The sequence below is a fragment of the Oryctolagus cuniculus genome, chromosome 14, assembly GCF_051225735.1.
Source record: "Oryctolagus cuniculus isolate XC-2025 breed Fujian yellow rabbit chromosome 14, ASM5122573v1, whole genome shotgun sequence".
Taxonomy (NCBI): domain Eukaryota; kingdom Metazoa; phylum Chordata; class Mammalia; order Lagomorpha; family Leporidae; genus Oryctolagus; species Oryctolagus cuniculus.
The window spans coordinates 65,562,744-65,583,750 of NC_142880.1; the positions used below are offsets into that span (position 1 = coordinate 65,562,744).

Sequence of the window (21,007 nt, forward strand, 5' to 3'; positions counted from 1 at the left end):
AAATGGCAACTTTCAATCATATCAATGAAGAGAGTTTCACATTCCCATTACTTAAAAACAAAAATAGCAGAAATGAACATCATATCAAAATATTAACATTGTTTGGGAATGAGCATTTACTAATACAAAATCATGAGGCAATGGATGAACAGATAAAGATAATGTGGCATATATATATATATGTGTGTGTGTGTGTATATATATATGTATGTATATAATGGAATATCATCCAACCATAAAAGAATGAAGCTGACATTTTCAGAAAAATTGTTAGAACTGAAGGACATCATGTTAAGTGAAATAAACCAGACACAGAAAGACAAATGCAACATGTTCTCTCTGCTATCTGAAAGTTAAAGAAAAATAGCTGATTTGAACTAGAACAGCCATCACCAGAGGCTGGAAAGAGTGGCAGGTGGCTGAAGGGGATTGGATAGCAGATTCCAAAACACAGTCAGATAGGAACAGTGTTGTGGCACAGTGTATTAGACTGCTGCCTGCAGCACCAGCATCTCATATAGGCACTGGATTGAGTCTGCTGCTCAATTTCCAATCCTATTCCCTGCTAATGTGCCTGGGAAAGCAGCAGAAGATGGCTCTGGCCCCGGCCACACACGTGGGAGACCTGGGAAAGCAGCAGAAGATGGCTCTGACCCTGCCACACGTGTGGGAGACCTGAGCTCCTGGCTTCATTGCAGTAATTTGGGGAGTGAGCCAGTGGATTGAAGATACAGTCTCTCCTCTCCGTTTCTGTCTCTTCCTCTCTCTCCTTAACTACCTTTCTAATAAATAAATTCTGGGAAAAAAACACAAGTGAAAGAAAATAGTGCTGCTATAAACAATGTGGAGCAGGTATACCTCTTCAAAAAACACACACAGACAGAACAATTTCTCATTTTCTGCAGCACTGTAGTTCATAGTAATGTACCATATACTATATGAAGAACTGGAGGAGACTGATAGACTCCAAACACAAAGAAAAGATGTGAAAATTGAAAACTTAGTTGTCTGATTTGTTCAGTTTATGATGTATACATGTGTAAAAATATTGTGTAAAATATTGCACTGTATCACACAAAAACGCACAATTACATGTTAAATTAATAAAAAATCACCAGCAATTTTAGTAACCTTTATGCCTAACTCAACCTGTTAATATGTCATATATCAGTAACTCTCAATAACGCCTTACATAAAATATTTCAGAAATATCACAATTAAGGGCCAGCATTCTGACATAATGGGTCTAGCCACTACCTGGAACGCCGGCATCCCATATGGCTGCTGGTTCAAGTCCCAGCTGCTCCACTTCTGATCCAGCTCCCTGCTGATGCACCTGTGAAAGCAGTGGAAGATGGCCCAAGTTCTTGCACCCATGTGGGAGACACAGATGAAGCTCCTGGCTCCTAGTTTTGCCTGGCCTAGCCCCAGCTATTGTGGCTATTTGGCGAGTGAACCAGCAGATGGAGATCTTGATCTCTTTCTCTCTCTCTGAACTCTGTCTTTTAAATAACTAAAATAAATTTTCAAAAAAAAAAATCAGGTTTAATTACTTAGCTTGGACATCTCCTCCCCTCCCACCCAATGAGTTTTCTTAAAATTATGATGGAAAAGTATTAAAGATCTAACAAAGCAAAGCCACTGCATTGGCCCCCTCAGTGTGGCACTGACTATCAGAAACAGGATTGTTTTTATTTTCCTTTTTGGTAAATGATTGCTACTGGAGAGATGCCAGACTCCCAAACTATGTATCTTCCTTTGTCATAGCTCACCCAACCTTTTTCCTCCCTCCAATCATACTTGGCTTTAAGAGGGTGATATCCTAGTCTAGAGGACATGACCTTGGCACTAGGAATGATCTCCATTCCACGGAGTAGAACCACCCAATTACAAGTGTATTTTTTGTTATCTTGGTAGTATTCAATGCATGAAGTATGGAAAAATTTTTCCATTTACCTGTTTTACCAAATGAATTAATCATGACTACTCTGAGGCTCACTGAACCTTACAGTGAAATTTAATGCATTACAAGACATTCATCCAATCTTCCCCTGTTAACTGGGTTACAGACTCAAGCAGTTTTCCCACGTTTAAAGGTTCCTTTTCAATTAATCACTTCTGAGGAATAAGGAAGGGGCAAATACTCAACAGTACAACAATAAATCCTAGCTATGTGCTTGCCCTAGTTTAAAAACACTTGAACTTTGTTACCCACCTGAAAAGGCAGTGTCTTTATTCTGTAACTAAAAATTACACATATAAATGTATTTCCTGCTTCTTCATGGAAACAGTTGACTAGGCAGTACTCATCACTGTCGTATCTTGATTGCTCAAGGGATATCACATTGAATAGGTATGCTTGTGTTTGTCTATACATGTAATCAATGACCACTCATAAGAACTGGAGCTACAAACACTGTATAGCCTTGAGTAATTAACTGTCTGTAGGTAAGGAGAGCATATTTTTTGGTTAGTATCATAATTTGTTATCATAATTTTCTAAGATGACATTGTGGGTTTAGTATTTTAAAGTACTTCAAGTGGATTTTGCAAAAAAAAAATATTGCTTTCATTTTTAGAATTATTTTGTTTATCTGAAAGCCAAAGACAGAAACAAAACTAGGATGAGGCAAAATATTGATTTGCTGGTTCCCCCCTAATCCACGCAAGGCCCAGGGCTGGGCTGTGTTAGATCTAAACCAGGACTCAGGAACTCAATCTGGGTCTCCCACATGGGTGGCTGAGCTAGCACTATTGCTTAAAGGGTCTGCATTATCAGGAAGCTCAGCTGGGAAGTGAAGTCTGAAACTTAACCCAGGCCCTCCAACAGGGGATACAGGTGTCTTACTCAGACTCCTAACTGCTAGACTAAACCCTGCTCCATTAGACATTCTTCTTTATTAGTTTGTTTATTATCTTGATTGAGGAAAGCCTGTGAAAGTGGAGTCATAAAGTCAAATATATTGCTGGGCTTTCAATATAATCTGAACATCCATTCTTGTGGCATGACAAGGTTTTTAAATTTTTTTGCTTTGTTTATGTTTTTTTTTTTCCTGGGGGGGGGGGGTTAGGTGTTTAACTGAGATCAGGTGAGATGGAAAGGACAGCAGGGAATTGCTTGCCCTTGGAAGCAAAACTATGACTCTCAGGAGAAAGGCTACACTTTGGCTAGACTGGTGGTAGTACTGCCTCCACACATGAGACCCACAGAGACTGAGACACAAAGACTCGGAATTTTTCTAATGTGCAACCTATCTAAGAGCTTGTCTGAAAGGATATCCTCAACATATGGGGAAATTTCCCTAAGAGGAGTAGACTTTCTCATTATTAATAATTCTAGAAAGAAAAGTCCCACAATAGAAAACAAGCTGTCATAAGGGTGTGCACAAACTTGGCAAGAATAAAATATCTTGTTTCCTAAATATAGATTTTGAAGTTTAAGCACATTCAGGATATGCCTAGTAATTATTTAGTACTGTGGAGTAATTTGGTAAACTCTAATATACAGATTGAATAACTTCATGTTTCTAGGAAATCTCTTAAATTGTTTCTGTATGTCACATTTTTATTGTATAAATAAATTCTTCCCTATTATCCTATAGTCTGAATCATCCAATAGGAAACTGATCAAATTGGTTGAAAAAATATACAAAACAAAATAGCCTTTAGACCACCACAAAGAATTTAGTAACCATTAAGCAAGCATTATTTAATGTTCGCTAAATATTCAATGAAAATGTACACATAAGACATTATCCAGCATTTGGCTTCTGCCAAAACAAATCTATTTGAGGCTGTAAGAGTATAAAGTCTTATTATTTCTTATAACACAATAAACGTGTCATAAATACCTACACTCAGTGGACTTAGAATTTCGGTAATGATGAGGTGTGTTTATATGCTTCAGGCCAAAGGATTAAAGAATAACCAAACATATCCAACACTGACTTGAAAATAAATACTTAAACCTATTATACTTTCACACCCAAAATGTGTCAGATGCAGCAAAAATCAACGAGGTCCTAAGTCGACACTGTATTTAGAGTGAAGAATTGAGTAATAGCTCAGCTTTTGCTTGCATTAACAGAATTTATTATATAGGACAAATTTTAAAGATGCTGACAATGGCATCTGTGCTGTGGTGCAATAGGTTAAAGCCCCAGCCTGCAGTGCCAGAATCCCATATGGGCTCCAGTTTGAATCCTGACTGCTCCATTTCCAATCCAGCTCCCTACCAATGCACCTGGGAAAACAGTGGAGGATGGCCCAAGTGCTTGGGCCCCTGCACCCAACTGGGAGACCCAGAAGAAGCTCCTGGCTTAGGTCTGGCTCAGCCCCAGTCATTACAGCCATTTGAGGAATGACTCAAGGACAGAAGACCTCTCTATCTCAGTCTCTACTTCTTTCTGTAACTCTGCCTTTCAAATAAATAAAATAAATCATAAAATGTTCACAATGACATAAATTTAGTCATATGATGCATCATACATAGGTATTCTAGGTCATTTGCAGTAATAAATTATCATCATGATAGAAATTATTTTCATCAATTTTCAGCCAAGTTTGGGCTAGATTTCCATAGCTCCAATTTGTAAATAAAATGTTTATTATGTGCTTTCACACAGAGCACTGACTGCCCCATGGCCTGCTGTAAAGTACCTTCTCACACCCAGACATATTTGCGGTCCTGTTAATTGGTCTACACTTCCTATAATAGAATCTTGGCTACTGCTTTTAAAGTGATATGAGACATAACTACTTCTGGTCCCTCATACCCCTGATTTTTTTTTAACTTTTTTCTCTTTGCCAGTAAAAATAAAAGAATTAGATCCTTGTCTAAGCATTCAGAAATCATCGGCAACATAAAACAGGGCTTAAACAGATTTGTTTTTCATAGTAACCATATATGCATTCTTCAAAGAAAATATTCAAAAATTAAAATTAATAGAAGGGGCCAGCACTGTGGCATAGCAGGTAAAGCTGCCACCTGCAGAGCCAGCATCCCATATGGGCACTAGTTCAAGTCCTGGCTGCTCCACTTCCAATTCAGCTCTCTGCTATGGCCTGGGAAAGCAGTAGAAGATGGCCCAAGCCCTTTGGCTCCTGCACCCATATGAGAGACCCAGAGGAAGCTCCTGGCTCCTGACTGCATTGGTGCAGCTTTGGCTGTTGCAGCCAATTGGGAGTGAACCAGAGATGGAAGACCTCTCTCTCTCTCTCTCTTTCTCTCTCTGTCTCTGTCTCTCCTTCTTTCTCTGTGTAATTCTGACTTTCAAATAAGTAAATAAATATTTTAAAAAGTTACTACAAAATTTAAATTCAGCTCACAATGAGATCAAATTTTCTAAATGAGTTCATGGCTTCCTTAGATGATAGGTATCTGTTATTCAATAAATCAGGCATGTATAATGTATGACTTGCAGGCAAAGCATCTGTATCGGATAATAAAGTTTTATTGGAATACAATATATTCATTCACTTCAATATTGTCTAACGCTCAAACACAATAAGAGCAGAGAAAGCAGGTGGTACAGAAACTGAATGGCTCATAAGCCTGGCATATTTACTGTAGTTTAAGAGAAATACTTTAAGAGAAAGTTCACCAAGCTCTGCAGTAGACAACAGATTGAAATGCCTTTACCAGACATTTAAACAAAACCTAAAAGTAATGCCTCCTGAAGGTATTCCTCAGAACCCTTTACAGGCTGGGATTTTGCACTTAGGTTGATCTAATTTTGTAGTTTAGGGCAAGGGAAGGGATTGTGGTTCACTTCCTCTTCCACACCCTGCTCTGTGCACCTAGGGCTGAAAGACTGAAACTGCATTTTTCAGGTCCCTTTTGGCTGGGTTGCTGTTTAGTTCCAGCTGATAAGAGGCACTGGCAGTAAAACAAGGTGAGAGCAAGAGGTTTCCAGCTTCCGCTGCTGACAACAAGAGTATTTGTCAGAAGTTGTAGGAGCCTCAACAGAAGTTCTAACAACTTCTACCCAGCGGGGCAAGACAACTGCAGGTTCCTAGCACGTAGACAGTGGTAGCAACTTCTGTGCTCCCAGCTTTTGCAGCAGGGTAGCAGCGTGGGTGTGAGTTGTTTCTTCTTTGCTGGGTAACACTCCCTCTTTCTATGATTTCTCCAGTTCTCTTTTCTTCCTCTAGCTCTTCCAGGCCTTTCTAAGTTCCTTTATTAGCGCTCCCTATTTTGAAATGCTTTGTGTCCTTTCTATTTCCTTAGCTCGGCTCACTGATGTGTTCCTGGTGCTCATGGCCCTGACTTTTTGCCCTCTCGTTGGATGATCATGATGTATCCACTATACACACTGCTTTTATCTTCATTAGGACCCCAGAGTCCTCATTGCTGTTCCTGCATTCTGATCATAAATGCAGATAAATCCACTACAACTCCAGCTTCAAGCTGACACAATGAATAGAGTTCTTTATAGGAACCCAGAGTCAATAAGAGACTGGATGATGGGGCCTCAGTGATTTATAGAATTGAGCTATACTGTTGTCTAACCTGATTCTAAATTTAGATGAGAACACTCTGGAATTGTACAGAAGAACTAAAAAAAATAAGGGAACAGGGCAACAGCACTGCTAAAGCAAAAAACAAAAATCTACCCTGTGACCATAACCACAGTGCTAGGCAGCATGATTCTCATTTGGTAGTAGCTGGGAAAGGCGTCTCTCTGCTCTGTAGTTAATGGACACTATTATATTTTGGCTTTTAAGTCATCACAAAGAATTAAAGAACTTAGGAGATTTGCCTCCTACATTTCCTGTGCTACTGAATGTTCTGGGCACATTTCAGTCCCTACTGAAAAACACAACTTTGACCTTTGAAAAACATTTCTCAAGTTCTCCATTCACCTACAAATTATTCCACATTTCTTAAAGGAAGAAAATTACTATGGTACATTAGGAAAGGCAGAAAGGAAATGTAATAAATACTATATTATATACCACCCAGCCTAAAAACTAATGCATGTTTTAGCCCTCTGCCATATTTTTCTTCCTTCTGTAGAAGCTGTTTGTCATGCTTTCTCAAACAAATTTTTAAATTTGTTTTGAATTTTTTACTTATGTGAAAGGCAGAGAAAAGAGAGACAGTCAGATAGACACAGAGATGTTCCATCTACTGGTTCATTCACCAAATGCAAACAACAGCTGAGGCTGGGTCAGGATGACATGAAGAGCTTGGAATTCAATCTACATATCCCACATGGGTGGCAGGGACCCAATCACTTGAGCCTCTCAGGTCATGTATTGACAAAGTGCTAAAACTGGAAGTGGAGCCAGCACTTAAACTCAAGCACTCTGATAAGAGATGGAGGCATCCCAAGAGATATCTTAATAACTATGCAAAATCCCCACCCCTAAACCACATCTGCTTGTCTATTGCTTAAACCTACTTAGTTCTGAAGTATGGAAGAGACAGTTTCTCTCAGTTTCAGTATAGCTTGTGCTTTGCAGGGAGTCATCAGTTCTTTCCTTCCCCAGAGATAGGGGATAGCTTTTACCACCCAGTTTGTGCTCCAAGGACAGTCAGAGCTTCTAAAGAATGTGATAATTTATTCCTATTAAATAACTAGCAACTTCATGACTGTAAATCACAACAGGACCTGTATTTTCATTTTGTTTTCTTGCGTGATTCTATTTCCCCTGTGGAATACTATAATGCAGTGTTTTAATAATAAAAAACTTCATGCATAATTTTACAGCTATGCATCATTCATGATCCTCTTCTTGCTGAATTCTATGACATTTTTTGTATTTACATAATAATTAGATATTTATACTGTAGAGTCCGGTTGACACCAAGGCATTTAAACTCTTACTATGAGCTTTCGCTAGCTTTGTGATCTTGGGCTAGTTATTAAATATCTCAGCATTGGTTTCCTGGCAAACAAAATGAAGACAAGAATACTTTTAAAATACTCAGTTTCTGGCACACAGTAACCTTTCTATAAGTGGTACCTCAACACTCCTACATGTTTATTTTTTGAAAAATCAATCACACAAAAACAAAGAAGAATGAAAAGAACATGGAAAGCCTGTAACACTAAGAAAGAACATTGGACTGGGCAAGCAGCATGATTCTAATCTGAACACTGGGACAAGCTAAGTCCTCACTAGTTAAGCCTATAACACAAGAGTTGGCTAAAATAATTTAATAAAATTCTACTATGTATAAAATTCTTTTACTTTGACTAAATTCAAATGACATAAATGTGATTTTATAAGTCTCTTAGCCACTAGATGTTACCAGGCTTAAGCTTTTTCTTACACAGATGTCATTTCTGCATCTTTCCCAAAGATTCAATTTTTTTTATCAAATTCCCCAATTATTAAGTGTTGGATTTTCTCCTTTCAATATTTAATCCACTCTTTTCACCTAATAACCAAAACAGAATATTAATACTTACATGATGCAATACCTGCGGTCAAATTATCCATCTGACTAATGGATTTACTATAAGCACACACATTTGGTTTCCAGGAAACCATCCACTTCAATCTTAACAGCAGAATGTTTTTAATGTGTGTTAATGAGACATCACTTATTACATGCTTCAGTATACAGCTTTGGCCTGAACTACCGCCAAGATTGTTGATTCAAATGTAGAACTAAGCCTAGATGAGGCAATAAAATGCTTCAGAGAAACCTAAAAACCATCTAAACATACCATTCTGAGAATACTGACATTGTAGCCAATAAAACTCATAATAAGTAAATCCTACTATTGTAAACATTCTGAAACTAAAATATTTGGCTGCATAGGATATTTACAATTAAATTTGGTTCATAGCTATCCACTCTTTACAGAATTCCCAAAAATCCTATTTAAGATTTAAGGCATGAGATTGGGGTTTCAGATACTGTCAACCTTGTACCAGGACATGCTGATTCTATTAATACACACAATTAGTTTCTAAAACCAGGTACTAACTAAGTATTCAAGTCTCTTTTCCCATGAAACACCTGCACATTCAGCCGAATAACACTGTACCTGCATACATGATATTCAATTTATGCCCTCCAGGTTGCAAGTATCCGTGATGCATTGATATAAATCAAATTCAACAGAATTTCCTGCCAGGCCTGATCCCCCCCGAATCAGTTTGACTAGGTATGTTTAAAAGGCTGCAGATATGAAGACAATTTTTATCCAATAGCATTAAAATTTTTCTCTAGAACCTTCCAGGTAAATAAGTAACTCCAGGGATTTTTTCATTCATTTCAGGTTTAAATTCAAAACCTAAAATTTCCTCTCCCTGTCTCCTGTAAAATATTAAAACTCCAAGGCTTTAACAAAACCGCATCACTGACAGGAGGAAGCATCAGTTCATGGTCTCCACATAATACACAACGTATTACATCTCAATGCTGCTGAGATATAAGTTATTTCTGTCCTGGGCTTTCCTTGATGACATGCATAGGTCAGAGATATCCAATAGGAACATAATATAAGTGTTTGCTGTAATTTTAAACTTTTTGGAAACCATTAGCAAAAGTGCTGTCTGTGAAATACTGTATGCATTTGGCATATAACACATCTCAATGAGACTAGCCATATTTCCAATGTGTTAGTGCCTAGGGCTGGCGTTGTGGTATAACAGGTTAAACTACTGCCCATGATGCCAACATCCCATATCAGAGCACTAGTTTGAGTCACAACTGCTTCACTTTCAATCTAACTCCTGGCTACTACATCTGGGAAGGAAGTAGAAGATAACCCAAGGACTTAGGCCCCTGCCACCCATGTGAGAGACCTAGATGGATTTCCTGGATCCTGGCTTCAGTCTGGCTTAGCCCCAACCATTGTGACCATCTGGGGAGTGAGCAGCAGAGGGAAGATCTCTTGATCTTTCTGTGTCTGTCTCTCTGTGTCTCTCTCTCTTTGTAACTCATTTCAAAGAATTAAACACTTTTTATAAAGAAAATACACTGTGGCCAAAGTATTATATAGCACATTTCTAGATTGAAACCATTGTTCTAGGTGACATTTACTGGTACATTCATTCATGACATTTGCTGAGAATGACATCTAAGCTGGAGAAAATGAGCCAGTCACAGTGTTCGAGGGGCTTGGAGATCCTCATAGTCCAAGTATAATGGAGCATGCACATTTCCAGTTAAGGAGACACCACACTGGTACTGGGATTCAGATTTTTTTTTTTTTTTTTTTTTTTGGGTTTTAAAATAAATGTCTTTCAATTAAGAGTTAAAGTTTTTTTTTTTTTTAAACTTTTATTTAATGCATATAAATTTCCAAAGTACGACTTATGGATTACAATGGCTTTCCCCCCATACCGTCCCTCCCACCCACAACCCTCCCCTTTCCCACTCCCTCTCCCCTTCCATTCACATCAAGATTCATTTTCGATTATCTTAATATACAGAAGATCAGCTTAGTATACATTAAGTATGGATTTCAACAGTTTGCTCCCACACAGAAACATAAAGTGAAAAATAATAGATGATTTTTTTAAATGATGATGAAATCAGAGCAGACCTATTGTCATGTTTAATCCCAGTGAGAGTCAAGTTGGGAATTGATAATTTCTTTTTTTTTTTTTTACAGAGGATCAGTTTAGTATGCATTAAGTAAAGATTTCAACAGTTTGCACCCCCATAGAAACACAAAGTGAAATATATTGTTTGAGTACTCGTTATAGCATTAAATCTCAATGTACAGCACATTAAGGATAGAGATCCTACATGAGGAGTAAGTGCACAGTGACTCCTGTTGTTGACTTTACCAATTGACACTCCTGTCTATGGCATCAGTAATCTCCCTATGCTCCAGTCATGAGTTTCCAAGGCTATGGAAGCCCTCTGAGTTCTCCGACTCTTATCTTGTTTAGACAAGCTCATAGTCAAAGTGGAGGTTCTCTCCTCCCTTCAGAGAAAGGTACCTCCTCCTTTGATGGCCTGTTCTTTCCACTGGGATCTCACTCGCAGAGATCTTTTGCCAGAGTGTCTTGGCTTTCCATGCCTGAAATACTCTCATGGGCTTTTCAGCCAGCTCCGAATGCCTTTAGGGCTGATTCTGAGGCCAGAGTGCTATTTAGGACATCTGCCATTCTATGAGTCTGCTGAGATTCTCACTTCCCATGTTGGATCACTCTCCCCTTTATTTACTCCATCAGTTAGCGTTAGCAGGTACTAGACTTGTCTATGTGCTCCCTTTGACTCCCAGTCCCTTCACCATGACCAGCTGTGAACTGAAACTGATCACCTGGAACAGTGAGATGGCATTGGTACATGCCACCTCGATGGGATTGAATTGGAATCCCCTGGTATGCTTCCAACTCCACTACTTGGGGCAAGTCTTTTTTTGCGATAATTATTGTAGGCTTTCGGGACTCTATCAGGGCTATATTTTGAGGGGCAAAAAGTTAATATAGGATGCCAGGCATCTCCCTCTGCCAGCTTCTGTGAGGGTTCCAAGTCTGCACTGGGCTTTCTTTACCTTAGTTCTGTCAATGCTTCTACGTGGTTGTGGCACAGAGCACATGCCAAGGCTCTTCCAGAACTACAGTCAGAGGTACTACACATAACTCCTTCACTCGTAGTCCCCCCTGTTTAATGGTAAGTGTTCCCAGCTTGCAGTGGAAAGTTCATGACTAAGAGGGGGGAAGCACCTCAGTGCATGCACGCTGATTCAGGAAGAGCATGTGCTAACATGCAGCAGTCCTGGAGAGCTGGGGCAGAGCTTGGCCCCAGCTGACCACACTCCTCGCAGCTGGGTAGCAGGTCTCTTTCTTTCCTGCTTTCTTTCCTTCCTTTCTTTCTCTTTCTCTCCCTTTCTTTCTTAGAAAACTTTTATTTAATAAATATAAATTTCGAAAGTACAACTTCTGGATTATAACGCCCCCCCATAACCTCCCTCTCACCCAGAAACTATCACATCTCCTACACCCTCTCCCATCCCGTCTTCATTAAGATTCATTTTTAATTATCTTAGTATAAACTAAGTAAAGATTTCAACAGTTTGCACCCACATAGACACACAAAGTATAAAGTACTGTTCGAGTACTAGTTATACTGTTAATTCACCTAGTACAACATATTAAGGACAGAGATCCTACATGAGGAGTAAGTGCACAGTGACTCCTGTTGTTGACTTAACAAATTGACACTCTTATTTATGAGATCAGTAATCACTCGAGGCTCTTGTCATGAGCTGCCAAGGCTATGGAACCTCTTGAGTTCACAAACTCTGACCTTATTTAGACAAGGCCATAGTAAAGTGGAAATTCTCTCTTCCCTTCAGAGAAAGGTGCCTCCTTCTTTGATGGCCCATTCTTTCCAGTGGGATTTCACTCACAGAGATCTTTCATGTAGGTCATTTTTTTTTTTGCCACAGTGTCTTGGCTTTCCATGCCTGAGAAACTCTCATGGGCTTTTTAGCCAGATCCAAATGCCTTAAGGGCTGATTCTGAGGCCAGAGGGGCAGCAGGTGTTTCTTAGAAGTGGTGTCTGGCTGGAGCATCTCCTGGTATACCAGAGTTCTAGCTACAACTCAAGCAATATTTGTAACCTAGATTTCCAATCAGATAAATAAGGTGCCAAGGTAGAGAATTCAAATATTGAGGATCTTATAGGTATTATGGAAACATGGATCTTGGAATTCCAGTCACCAGGACTATATTTTTATAAGGAAAACAAAAACAGGCAAAGTAGTAAAGTACTTGGCTGTGGGGCTTGGCCTCAGGTGTGGCTCTTGTTGTAGATAAGGTCAGAACACGAGAAACCAGAAGTTAAGAGCAGGTGCCAATGTGGAGTTTAGTCAAGTGAAATAAACCAACAGCTCAGGTAGGAGGGAAACACAGTATGGAAAATGACTGTGTGGAAGAGGAGTTATTGAAAGAGATGGTACATCTACAATGTTACTCTAAGCAACCATATTCATATAGGACAAGTCACTTTTCCTAACGCACCAAGAGGAGTCCAAATGAGAATTATTTTTCATTACTTCTATATTATTAGGATATAGTTTTTGCTAAATTAAGTTGTATAAAGTATTTAACTAAAATATGGTTGTTCATTTTTAACAATCTTTTACACAGATATACTAAATGTACTATTTCTCATTAAATAGATATGCTTTATAAGTATTTTCTACATTTTGTGAGAGTGTTTTAGTGGCATAGGAAGACAACAAAATCAATGCTTGGGGGAAAGGTGCAGGGACTATTGCTTTAATTTAAAATATTTCTAAAAAACATGATTTAATTTCCAAGATACAAAAACTGATTCTTCTTTAAGAAATGCAGCCAGGTGAACATGGCCAATCATAGAGAGGCAAAAAAAAAAAAAATTCTTAACACTTTGATTAAAATGCTTACTGCCTGCTGGTGCCGCGGCTCACTCGGCTAATCTACTCTGCCTTGCAGCGCCGGCACACCGGGTTCTAGTCCCGGTCGGGGCGCCGGATTCTGTCCCAGTTGCCCCTCTTCCAGGCCAGCTCTCTGCTGTGGCCAGGGAGTGCAGTGGAGGATGGCCCAAGTGCTTGGGCCCTGCACCCCATGGGAGACCAGGATAAGTACCTGGCTCCTGCCATCGGATCAGAGCCGGCCGCGGCTGAAAAGGAATTCAAATCAATGATCATAAGAGTACTCAAAAACACAGAGAAGCAGATACAGGAGTTAAAGAAGGTACAGATAAGAAATTCTGATGGGAGGCAGAGATATTAAAGGAATATCAAACTGAAATATTAGAAATGAGAAACTCAATATGTCAATATAAAATACAGTAGAAAGCCTTAAAATATACTCAGTGATGCAAAATAAAAATGTATAACCTAGAAAATAAACATGTAGAAATATCTTAGACAAAAAAAGGAAAAATTAGAAAAACTGAAAACAGTGTTTGAGATTTGTGGGATACCATCAAATGACTAATAATATACATGTCTTAGGAGTTCCTGAATACACAGAAAGAAAAAATGGCTTGGAAGACCTATTCAGTCAAATAAGAGAAGAAAAGTTCCAGTTCTCTAATTTGGAGAAAGATAATGGACTTCCAAGTACAGGAAGCAAAGAGAACTCCTGATAGACATGATCAAAAAATATCACATCACAAAACATTATAACCAAGTTTTCAAAAGCAAAACATAAAGAATGTTTGTAAAATGCATGAAAGAAATGTTAGATTACCTTCAAAAGACCTCCAATTAGACTGATGGCTGATTTCTCATCAGAAACCCTCCAGGCTAGGAGAGAATGGAAAGACATAGTCAAAGTCCTAAAGGGGAAAAACTGTCAACCCAGAAAACTGTACCCAGTGAAGCTCTCATTTATAAATGAAGGTAAAATAAAGACCTTCCAAAATAAACAGAAATTGAAAGAATTTGTCATTTCCTAGCATTAAGTATACAAGTGATACTTAATGATATGCTACACATGGAAACAGTGAGATAATGAACAAAATGAAAGAATTAGAGGGAAGAAAACCTCCCAGTAAAGCAAAAAGGAAATACAAAAGACAAACAAATAAGAATATTTACAGAAAAATTATAGGACCCCATCATTACTTATCCATAACTCTGTATATAAATGGACTAAATTCTCTAATTAAAAGATAGACTGTCTGAATTTATAAAAACAAGATTCATGTACATGTTGCCCACAAAAGCACACTGCACACAAGACAACATGCTGAAAGTGAAAAGATGGAAAAACATATTCCATGAAAATGGAAATAAAAAAAATGAGCAAGAGCAGCCATCCTAATGACAGACAAAATAGACCTTAAGACAAAACTCTTAAAAAAAAAAAAGACAGACAAGGAAGGAAATTACGTAATGATTAATGGATTAATGAAACAGATTTGACTATGGTAAATATATACACATCCAATGCCAGGGCACCTAATTATTTAAATGAAAATCAAGATGTTACAACAGAAATCATAGAAATAAAATGCAACAAATAGATATATGCCAACAAACTAGAAAACCTTTCAGAAATGGTTAGATTTCAGGACATATACAATCTACCAAACAGAGGCATGAAAACACAAAAAACTTAATAGGCTAATAACCAAGATGGAAATTGAATCATTAAAAAAGACCCTTCCAAAAAAGAAAAGTCCAGGACCGGATGGTTTCATTGTTGAATTCTACCAAACTTTTAAGAAGAACTAATCCCAATTCTTCTTAATTGTTTTATTTAAAACAATTGAAAGGAGGGTAATCCTCCCAAATACCTTCTATGAGGCCAGCACCACCAATTCCAAAGCCAGAAAAAGATACAAAAAGAAAGAGAATGATAGACTGATATCCCTGATGAACATTGTTGCAAAAATCTCAAAAAAAAATACTAAGAAATCCAACACATCAGAAAGATCAATGAACCAGGTAAAGTGAGATTTATACCTGGCATGTACAGATGTTTCAACATATGCATATCTATAAATGTGATGTATCACATTAACAAATTGAACAAAAATCATATGATTATCACAACAAATACAGAGAAAACATTTGATAAAATACAACATCCTTGCATGATTAAAAAAAAAATTGGGGCAAATTGGGTATAGAAGGAACATACCTTAGCACAATCAAGGCAATATATGACAAATCCTTAGCCAGCATCGTACTGAATGGGGAAAAACTGGAAACATTCCACTAAGATCCAGAACCAGATAAGGATGCCCACTCTCACCATTACTATTCAATATAGTTCTGTTCTTTTAGCTAGAGCCATTAGACAAGAAAAAGAAATCAAAGGAATATGAAAGGGAAAGGAGGAAGTCAAATTATTCCTGTTCGCATGTGACATGATTATATACATAGGGGAACCAAAAGATTTCATTAAGAGATTACTGGAACTCATAAGAGAGTGTCACAAAGTTGCAGGATATAAAATCAACACACAATAATCAATAGCATTTGTATATACAAACAATCCAATTGCTGAAAAAGAACATTTAAGATCACTCACATTCACAATAGCCACAAAAAATATAAAAACACCTTGGGATACATGTAACCAAGAATGTAAGAATTACAAAAAAATTAAGGAAAGAAATAGAAGAAGAAAAAAAAATGGAGAAATATTATATGATCATGGATTGGAAGAATTAATATAATCAAAATCAACATTATCTAAAACAATTAACAGATTCAATGTGATTCCAATCAAAATACCAAGAACATTCTTCTCCAATCTAAAATTCACATGGAAACACAGGAGAACCTGATTAGTTAAGGCAATATTAAACAATAAAATCAAAGCTGCAAGTATCAAAATACCAGATTTCAAGACATACTACAGAGCAGTTATAACCAAAACAGTGTGGTACTGGCACAATAATAGACATGTGGACCAGTGGGACAGAATTGAAACCCCAGAAATTAATCTACACATCTACAACCAACTAATTTTGATAGTTGAGCTAAAATCATTCCCTGGAAAATTGACAGTCTATTCAGCAAATGGTGTTGGGAAAATTGGCTCTCCACATGCAGAAGTATGAAACAGGATCCCTACCTTTTACCCTGTAGAAAAATCAAATCACAATGGATATAGGATAGAAACCTGAGTCCTGAAACCACCAAATTATTGGAGGAAAACATAAGATAAATATTGTAAGACAGACATATGCAATATCTCTTGGATATGACTGCAGAACACAGGCAAAAATAGACAAATGGGATTCCATCAAGCTAAGAAGCTTTAGCACTGCAATGGAAATACTCAACAAAGTGAAGAGTCAACTAATAGAATGGGAGGAAATATTTGCAAACTACACATCTGATAGATGATTAACATCCAAAATATATAAGGAGCTTAAGAAACTCAACAACAACAAAACAATTCAGTCAATAAATGGACGAAGGTAACAGACAGACATTTTTTAAAGAATGATATACAAATGGCCAATAAACACATGAAATGCTCAGGATCACTAGCCATCAGGGAAATTCAAGTAAAAACTACAATGAGATTTTACCTCACCCCAGTTAGAATGGCTATCAACCAAAAAAAAAAAAAAAAATTTGGTTGGCGCCGCGGCTTACTTGGCTAATCCTCCACCTGCGGTGCCGGCACTCCAGGTTCTACTCCCGGTTGGGGCACTGGATTCTGTCCCATTTGGGGTGCCAGATTCTGTCCTGGTTGCTCCTCTTCCAGTCCAGCTCTCTGCTGTGGCCCAGGAAGGCAGCAGAGGATGGCCCAGGTCCTTGGGTCCTGTACCCGCATGGGAGACCAGGAGGAGGCACCTGGCTCCTGGCTTTGAATCGGCGTGGTGCGCTGGCTGTTGCGACCACTTGGGAGGTGAACCAACGGAAAAAGGAAGACCTTTCTCTCTGTCTCTCTCTCTCTCTGTCTAACTCTGCCTGTCAAAAAAAAAAAAATTTAAAAAGCAAACGGTAGACTAATACACCACTAGTGGGAAAGTAAACTATTAACAACCACTATGAAAGACAGTATGAAGATTCCTCAGAAATTTGAAAACAGATGTACCATATGACCCATCCATCCCACTCCTGAGAGTTTACCCAAAAGCAACAAAATCAGCTTATGAAAGAGTAATCTGTACCCCATGTTTAGAGCAACTCAATTCATAATAGTTAAGAGGAAGAAAATATGAAAAAAAAGAAAATGTAATCTATCTATCTATCTATCTATGATGAACTACTTACTACTCAGCAATAAAAAAGAATGGAATCCTGTCTTTTGCAACAAAATTGATGCAGCTAGAGACGATTATGCTTACTGAAATAAAGTAATCACTAAAAAGACAAATATCCTATCTTTTCTCTGATTTGTGGTAGCTAATACATAGAGTACAAAAAATATAATGCTTATGAATGAGATTGACATCTTGAGATTTGATTATTGTTTATTGCCTTTGTCTACACTCCTGAGGAACAGTGGTGTTTCTACCTTCTACTTGTTGATTTCTTCATTTAGTGGAGAATAAACTTGTGATTATAAAGTAAACTGAAAGTATGTTATCACAAAAATTAAAAGAAAACTAAGAAAGGAAGAAGGGGGAAAGCAGAGAGAGTAAGACAATTCTTTCTGTTTGAAATCTACTGTAATTTGTGTTTTCATATTCACAGTACAATGACAAATTATATCCCTGGCAATAGCAGGAGGCCTAGTAAGAGATCAAAGCATTTCCTAAGTAAGTAAAATTGATTAACTCATGCTTAGTAGATTGATAGTGTTCTGTGTATGTTCTTATTTAAACATGTTCATTCCTTTAAAAATCAATACATAAATTATGTATATACCTAAATCTCTATTAAAATAGTACATCCTCTAACACTCATATGTGTTAGAAGCAGATTAAAATGGATCTGAAATAGAGTCAATAGGTAAAGATTAAACATACCAATTCAAACAAAAGGAAATGGAATCAATATATTTTCAATGTTATATTGGTCAATTTACTGATTATTTTTGTCACCTTAAATAAAATTGACAGCTGTATCTAGTTTGAGCTTCACAATTTTAATGCTATAATCATGCTATTTTGCAGTGTGATCGCTGTTTCTAACAATTATTTTTAGTAACATATTATGGATTAAATCAAATCTAATTTCCAAATGTCATTTCTACAGGTTGTAACATAATAACCAAAGTAGAACTTACTTTCATAAGTCTTACTTTCACAACCTGAACTTAGAATAATTCTTATAGGAAACATGGAAGTCACATTAATTAAATTAAAGCATACCATTTTTTCATTTGTTTTTTTATGATATGCTATAAAATGAAGACTCAGTCATTGCATGTCACTGTGAAAACAACAACTGATTGAAAGTACCAATTCTTCCCTATCAACACTTGTAGATGGCAATCTATGTTAGGGCAAATAAATGATGCAATTGGCTTTTTGAATTTAATACAATATAAGACAGAAAAGTCTCATCATTTCATGACTAAATCTTTTGATCTACTATAGACTTATTATGCGGGAAAAAAAAATATTAGTTGATTATACTTTCTAGTCTATTTTTTTCTTCCAAGAAATATTCCCTTTTTCAGTGAATCTTTTTTCCCCCCCCCAGGCAGAGTTAAACAATGAGAGAGAGAGAGATAGAGAAAGAGTTATGGACAGTGAGAGAGACAAAGGTCTTCCTTCCATTGGTTCACTCCTCTAATGGCTGCCACGGCCGGTGCTGCACTGATCCGAAGCCAGGAGCCGAGTACTTCCTCCCGGTCTCCCATGCGGGTGCAGGGACCCAAGCACTTGGGCCATCCTCCACTGCCCTCCCGGGCCACAGCAGAGAGCTCTACTGGGAGAGGAGCAACCAGGACTAGTACCCGGCGCCCCAGCTGGGACTAGAACACCAGGGTGCCCGCGCCTCCGGCAGAGGATTAGCCAAGTGAGCCACGGCGCCAGCCTCAGTGAATCATTTTCAAAAAGTAATCAACCTAGTAAAACAGCTACATTATTTAATTTTTTGCAACTTTTCTTTCATCTGCTATAAATATATTCTGAATAATGCAGGGTCATAAATTCATGGGTAGTCGGCCGGCGCCGCGGCTCATTAGGCTAATCCTCCGCCTAGCGGCGCCGGCACACCGGGTTCTAGTCCCGGTTGGGGCGCCAGATTCTGTCCCGGTTGCCCCTCTTCCAGGCCAGCTCTCTGCTGTGGCCAGGGAGTGCAGTGGAGGATGGCCCAGGTGCTTGGGTCCTGCACCCCATGGGAGACCAGGAGGAAGCACCTGGCTCCTGGCTCCTGCCATCGGATCAGCACTGTGCGCCGGCCGCAGCGCACCGGCCGCGGCGGCCATTGTGGGGTGAACCAACGGCAAAGGAAGACCTTTCTCTCTGTCTCTCTCTCTCACTGTCCACTCTGCCTGTCCAAAAAAAAAAAAAAAAAAAAAAAAAAAAAAAAAAAAAAAAAAAAAATTCATGGGTAGTTACTTAAAATGGGTTTCAAAAAATGAGCTAATAGCAAATGGATCAAAAATAATAACATAAACACAGTAATGATAATGACAGATTGGTCCTTGATATCAGCATCCTTAAAATATTAAATGAGGTAGAGAAATTATGACTCTTTATAACAAAATTTTTTCTCACTATGACTCCTTACACTTTTGTGGTTTCTATTTAATATTTGTATAGACTAACACAAATTGACAAAATTAACTGATAACTATGAGATTGATACCATTTCAATAGCTCCTTGGAGAATTTTTGTGTTGAGGCCGGTATTGTAGCATACTGGCTAAAGCCGCTGCCTGAAATGCCAACATCACATATGGGCACAATTTCAAGTTCTGGCTGCTCTACTTCCAATACAGCTCTCTACTAATGAATGGCCTGGAAGAGCAGCAGAAGATGCCCCAAGTGTTTCAGCGCCTGTCACATGGGAGATAGGAGACCTGTATGAAGGGCCTAGCCCAGCCCTTGCCATTGCAGCCATTTGGGAAGTGAACCAGCAGATGGAATACCTCTCTCTCACCCTTTCTCTCTGTAACTCCAACTTTCAAATACTTTCAAATAAATAAATAAATCTTGAAAAGTAGGTCAAAGCAAAACAAAGAAAATAGAAAAGAAGGCTCTTGTTGTAAAGTCTTGGAGTGAGCACCTCATCTGACCAGGTATGGTGCAGCGCAGCCTTCACACAGGCAGCTGTCAGAATGGCATTCTAAGAATAAAAGTAAATTCCTGTTGGTCACAAATGGGATGGGTCACTATAATCTATCACCTATCACATCCATGAGAACAAAACAACCAAGTTCCTTCAGAAACATAGTTTAGGAAAGGCAGAAACAGGATTGTGAGCTTTGACCACCAGCCCTGGCCTTGCCCTTCCAAAAGAGGCTGAGTTCAAATGATGAGGTGGGTACAGCGATTAAGAATTATCCTAACTCAAAACAGGGCTCCGGAAGGACCTCTCTGTTAGGTAAAATATTGTTCTTTCTGGGTCAAATAATCTGTTTGCTTATTCAATACAGTGCTGTTGAGTGGCCTGTAGTACTAGTTAGTGTGGCAAACAATGGAAATACAAAGATGAAAAAGACAGAGTTC

General features: G+C 38.2%; 1 long non-coding RNA gene across 1 annotated transcript in view; it reads right to left on the reverse strand.

Annotated features, from left to right (window-relative positions):
• LOC149122364 (uncharacterized) overlaps nucleotides 1-14,217 on the reverse strand; it is a 32,789-nt gene extending 18,572 nt beyond the window's left edge. Inside the window, exon 1 of the long non-coding RNA XR_016220268.1 lies at nucleotides 14,161-14,217. This is a non-coding gene — a long non-coding RNA (uncharacterized LOC149122364). The remainder of the gene's footprint in view (nucleotides 1-14,160) is intronic.
• Between the last annotated feature and the right edge of the window lie 6,790 nt (nucleotides 14,218-21,007).